A 6,741-nucleotide genomic window follows, 5' to 3' on the forward strand; every position below is an offset into this window, starting at 1 on the left:
CGTGCATGGCAGGTCTCAGTCACTGGTGGTGTAGAGGTATACAAGCAGGCTTTCCATCCAGGCAACCATGGTTCAAACCCTGGTCAGTGATGTGAGAAAATACAACACCCAAAAGTTACCTTTTCCTGCAAACACTCCAGAGTGCATGTCAAATACGGCCATTGTGCAGAGCAGGTCACAAACACTGGTGGTGTAGAAGTATACACGCTGGATTTTCGTTCAGGCAACCCTGGTTCAAACTCTGCTCACATGAAACACCGAACTGTTACTTTTTCCTGCAAACCCTCCAGAGTGCATGTCAAATTTAGCCTATCGTGCAAAGCAAAATATATCACTGGTGGTCTAGAAGTGTACACGCTGGCTTTTTGTCCAGGCAGCGCGGGTTCAAACCCCCTCCAGTGACAGCATAAGTGTGAGTTGCCTGGCCTAAAGCTGGCAGAGGCTCCAGAGAGTTCCCAGTGACTGGCATTTTTAGCCAAAAAAAACGACATTGTATAGTACGGCGTTTTTAGCCTGAAAAAAAACCCAACATAGTATAGTAAGGCGTTTTTAGCCCGAAGCACGAACATGTATAGTAGGCGTTTTTAGCCCCAAAAAACGACGATTGATAGTAATGCGTTTTTGGCCGAAAAAAAGGACCATGTATAGTAAGGCATTTTTAGCTGAAAAAAAAAAACGACCATGTATAGTAAGGCGTTTTTACATCCCAAAAAACGACCTTGTATATATAGTAAGGCGTTTTGAGCCGGAAAAAAAAGCCATAAATAGTAAGGCGTTTTTAGCTGAAAAAAACTACCATGTATAGTAGTACTTAAATGGTCATTTCCGTACGCTTAAAAACACCTTTCTATACATAGTAGTTTTTTTTTTCCGCCTAAAAACACTATACAGTTTTTTGGCTCAAAACGCCTTTGTAAACATGGTTGGGTTTTCTTCAGCTAAAAACGCCTTACTATGTACATGGTCTTTTTTTCAGCTCAATACGCCTTACTTTGCATTGGTCGTTTTTTTTTTTCGGCTGAAAAAACCTTACTATACATGGTCGTTTTTTGGGCAGTAAAAACGCCTTATTATATATGGTCGTTTTTTTGGGGCAAAAAAAAACGCCTTACTATGCATGGCCTTTTTTTCCGGCTAAAAACGGCTGACTATACAGGGTCATTTTTTTTTCAGGTCAAAACGCCTACTATGCATGGTCGTTTTTTCAACTAAAAACGCCTTACTATACATAGTGGGTGCTTTCGGCTAAAAATGCCTTCCTATTCATTGTCATTTTTTTCGGCTCAAAACGCCTTATTATAGATGGTCGTTTTTCTTTTTCAGGTCAAAACACCTACTATACATGGACGATTTTTTTTACCTAAAAACGCATTTCGATACATGGTCGTTTTTTGCGGGCGAAAAACGCCTTACTTTACATGGTCATTTTCGTTCGGTTAAAAACACCTTTCTATACATGGTAGTTTTTTTTTCACCTAAAAACGCCTTACTATACAGGGTCATTGTTTTCGGCCAAAAAAATCTTTTTTTTTCGGCTGAAAAAGCCTTACTATTCATGGTCCTTTTTTCGGCTCAAAACGCCTTACTATACATGGTCGTTTTTTGGGCTGTAAAAACGCCTTTATACATTGTCGGGTTTTTTTTTCGGCTACAAACGCCTTATTATACATGGTCGGTTTATTTTTCAGGTCAAAACACCTACTATACATGGACGATTTTTTGACCTAAAAACGCATTCCGATACATGGTCATTTTTGGGGGGCTAAAAATGCCTTACTATACATGGTGGGTGGGGTTTTCCGGCTAAAAACGCCTGACTGTACATGGGGTAACCAAGTTTTTGGCCGAAAAAAACCATGTATAATAAGGTATTTTCAGCCTCAAAAAACGACCATGGATAGTAAGGCGTTTTTGTCCGAAAAAAACGACCATGTTTCGTAAGGTGTTTTTAAGCCCCAAAAAGCGACCATGTATAGTAGGGTATTTTTGGCCGAAAAAAAAAAAAAAAAAGATCGGAAGGCATTTTTACCCCCATAAAAACGACCATGTATAAGGTGTTTTGGCCAAAAAAATGCAACCATGAATAGACATGCGTTTTTTGCTGGAAAAAAAACAACCATATATCGTAAGGCATATATATCGTACACTGAAATGTTTTGAACTAAAACCATTCTGATTACAAGTAAAAAAATGACATTCATTTGTGTTTGTTAAACACTACCATTTTCAGTTTGTTTACATAAATTGCTGATTAAAAACTACATTGATAATGTATTTTTAACATATTTTCAGGACAACCTTTTCTCTTATTGCTACAAGAGTGTTTCTACATCAACCAGAAGTTACAGTACTCCACTTCTTGAAATCAAAATAGCATTTTTCACGTGCTGTGTTTATTCAGTAAACCCGTATATTGAAAAATATTCCATGAGATTGCTCTTCTGTCCAACAATTGATAAATGGTGTAATCAGGTAGAAAACAACAAAACCATTGATGTAAGGTACAAAAGAAAAAGAATTTAATGCTAACATTACAGTGGTGCCTTGAGATATGAGTAGAATTCATTCTGTGATTCTGCTGATAATGGCGCTGATGCACAGATAGTACGTATCTGCCATTTTTCAGAGAGTATCAAGAATACACTATATGCTTGTCGGTATTATTGACAGATATGTCTAGAATACCTAGATATATGGTCTAGATATGTCCCTTCACCATTTGTGTTCCTAAGAAAAAGCTATGTCATTGTTTGAAAATAAACTATGTGTAGTTGTCTTTGTTTGAAGTTTAGTTTGACAGAAACTTCAATTGGATAGGCAATAAATAGTTTGAATCCTCTTCTTTTAAGAATTGTTCGCTCACTGCCAAACTACTTTGTTGCGACGCAAGTTAACTTTATTGACACTGCACACCATGTTCTTCAATACAATATGCTGTTGTTTTCTATAATTACATTACGCTACATTGTGCTGTGCTCTCTTTTTCTTGTAAAAGTTGGTTGAAACAAGTTTTGCTCCAACCAAACAATCAAAACACACACAAAAAAAATGCTGAAATCATCAAAGGCCAGCTAGCTGACCGTGTTAGGACGAATTTGAAATTGGAATAATCAGTTATGTTGCTAACAGTTTATGTTACTGGTTCTGAAGGCCCTGGGAGGGTAAGATTAAAAATGCAACACTCATTTACAAACAATTATTGGGAGCAGAGCAGCCAATAAAACACTATGAAACGAAACAGATGGACTTTTGGGAATGAAGTAATTCAATTTGATAGAACAAATATTAGAACTTCGTTTGTCAATGTAGGTTGTTTTTTCTGATAGTGCCAAAGCCAAAAGAGAAGACATTGCACCCCTACTGGTTTCCATTGATAGCGCCAACACAGTGGAGCAGGTCTCGCTGAGAAAATATCAACTTCAAAGGTCCAAAGTCATATTCACAGATGAGTGTGTTGCAAGGTAAGCGCTTTTTTTGTCAAGTCAGCATATCCTGAACACGCGCATCGGACTGCCTCCTCAAGAGATTTAAATATCTTCTAAAAATAGCTTAAAATTGCAAAAATAGGGCACCGCATCATCAGTTATGATCCCGGATGCGTGAGTCATCAGAGCACAAGCAGCACCACTATGGCGGCCTGTTTGCATCAGCATCAAACGCTTTCACTAGTAAGGCCCGAGCACTTTAAGATGAAAAAATATACATATATATGCCCCGAAAGCAGGCTCCGCTCCACATCATGAAATTTGTGAGACACGGCTATCATGGGTCGGCCCACAAAAAAAATAAAAAATCTTAAGAACCCTGCCATTTGGGTTCAAAGCAGCCACTTGAGGTCCAAGTATCCTACTTTTCTCAAGAGATTTTGGACAGCTACTACCAAATTTGAACTACCGACAGTAAACACCTTAAATTGCCAAGTATGTGAGTTTTCCTGATGCGTGGTGAGCGGCCATGGTGGTGAAGGTCAAGCTACGCTGTTGACTAAACAAGTCTCAGTCAAGATGATCACTTCTTCTCTAAAATGGATTCATCAGGTGCGAAGCCAAGCCTGAATGCACCGTGAGTATTATTATACTCAGCCTGATCACTTCTCCAATCATTAGCCTTATTTCCTGATTGCCCTCATCACACTAACAATGTTATCTCTTTAAAAGGCAGCTGATTTGCCAATTCAAAAATGTAATAATGAAATAAAATAATTGAAATAACACGGAGCGTGTTCATGAATAAAATATTATTCTAAGTGGGGTCCCCACCCCCAAAGGGAGCAACGTTAACATTGGGGTTCTTGATTTAAAATAGCGTGATGGCAGGAACTAGGCAAACCGCAGACTATCAGAGAAGCAGGCACAAAATATGAGTTAGTGAATGACACATATAGTGTGCGGATGGGTGTTATTCGTGATGGTTGGTTATGAGGAAACTGAAGCTTCAAATTTGATTCATGAACCTGCTGTATTTTTAGTCCTTGTGCAGCATTGTACTGGAAGTACACTAACTTGCCATTTCTTCAACGTCCAACAGTGCCATCTAGTGGACTCAAAAATACAACAACTGGTTCATCAAACGACAGGACTCGGGTGGTGGTTGTTGCGGATGTTAATGATCAGTGCGGCCAAGGCCATGTATCACAAACATTTTCATCAGGGGGTGTATTGTCGGACAGTCGTTATTGCTGCCTGACATAGAATTAGCCCGGTCAAGTGCAGTCAGACAACCCTGTGCCCTTCGCTCTTGCATAGCTGTTGTTGCCCATTTTGGCCTGGAATGGACCGAAATTATATGCAGCCATTAGCTGAACCGCTTTATCCTCACGATGGTCGCGGGGATGCTGGAGCTGGAGCCTAACCCAGCTGTCTTCGGAGGGTAGGCGGGGGACACCCTCAACTGGTTGCCAGCCAGTCGCAGGGCACATATAGACAAACAACCATGAACACTCAGTCAGACCAAAGGACCGTGCATGTTTTGGGAATTTGGGAGTAAACCGGAATACCCGGAGAAAAGCCACACAGGCACGGAAAGAACATGCAAACTCCACACAGGAAGGCCAGAATATAGCCCCAGACCTCTGCACATATATTTAATTTTTTTTTCTAAGTATTTCAAGTTTTATCAATGTTTACATTTACATGTTTTGTTTTGGGGAGTGGGGGTTCATTATTGCACGTTACTTTTCAAATGAAAACTTCCTGCTGTAGACAAATACTGAACTGTAAACAGCAAACAAAACTACAATAGTATGAACATGATAGGTTCCATGACCAAACACCAGCCAGCTCCTTCTTTTGGACTAAATACTGACCCAAAAAGCCAAAGAATAAGCAAAGTTGAGCCTTTCCTGACATGTTTCAACATATCAAACCGCTAATGTTAACGTTGGCCATTTCCACAGTATTAAAAGTTCTTGTCACGAAGATGTCTATTTTTAATGGTGGAATTGCAGATTCTTACACTGCATGATAACTGTGACAAGGGCACAGTATGCATCATCGGAAGGTGAGAAAAAAAAAAAGACATTTCGATGGATTCCAAAATAAGCGTCTGCTCGCAGATTTAACCATGGATTTGCTTCAGAGGAGTAGCTTACACTGTGTGCCAAATTATGGTGTGAAAGAAACACGTTTTGCAACATGTTGCTATTTTTTATTTATTTATTTTAGATCACTGAAATGAATCCCAAACCAGTTGGGTAATTAGATTCCTTATTGTTTTTTTTTCCTCTACTTTTTTGGGGGGTGGCAGAGGGCGGAATTAACTCCACTCATATGTCGAGATACCGCTTTCTATACTTTTGCAAATGAACATCATGAACAAGACACTAAATGTTTGGGGAACAGTAACTGCACGAAGAAGCATTTGGCGAGGCAGTTATGCCGGCGTCCCCAATGAGGCGACGTCACCTTCCTCCTTGCACCTGTTACATCTCAACATCTGCACACCCAGCAGATGTTGAGAGAAAATAATCATTTCTCAGGTGGGTCAAACGTACCGATTCCTGCACTTGAACTCTTCTCACATTGCTTCTAAGAGTTTTCTGATGTATTTATGCTCACATTCAAATGATTTTGATTGGAATAAGCTGGAATACTGCAGTTACCTTTTAAGCAAGTGAAAATATTTTATGCACTTTGATTCAATGCTTAATTGCAATCATTCTCAAAGTGTGGTATCAATACAACTCCGCCCTTCGGGATGTTTTTTTTACGTTTTTTTCTGATATGAGCATTGAATAGAAGGCCATGATTTAAACTGCAGTTAGGGTTTCAAATTAGAGCTTTAAACTACAGTTAGGGTTTCCAATTAAGGTTATGAGTTCATATTAGGCTTTTAAACAAGTACTAGGGGTTTATAGTAAGGTTTTTAAATGTGGTGAGGGTTTCAAAGTAGGGCTTTAAACTAGGTTTAGGATTTCAAAATTGGATTTTAAACTCCGGTTAGGCTTTCAAAATGTCTGAAACTAGGGTTCGACTTTTGAAGTAGGATATTAAATTAGGATTAGGGTTTCAAAGAAAAGTTATACAGCTAATTTAACGTTAATTCTATTTGAAATATTAACTGAGATACAATGTGCAACTTGAAGTCAAGATATTTTTTTTTCCTCTTTTGGAGTAGTCTCATCTGAAAACGCGTAACATGTCCAACTTTACACTATTGACAACCTTTCCTAGTTTGTGCAAAAGTTTCCAAGAATGTTTTCAACCCTTTCCAAGCCACTTCTCCCTTTAGAAAAAGAAGACT

This window comes from Hippocampus zosterae, chromosome 10 (assembly GCF_025434085.1).
Source record: "Hippocampus zosterae strain Florida chromosome 10, ASM2543408v3, whole genome shotgun sequence".
Taxonomy (NCBI): domain Eukaryota; kingdom Metazoa; phylum Chordata; class Actinopteri; order Syngnathiformes; family Syngnathidae; genus Hippocampus; species Hippocampus zosterae.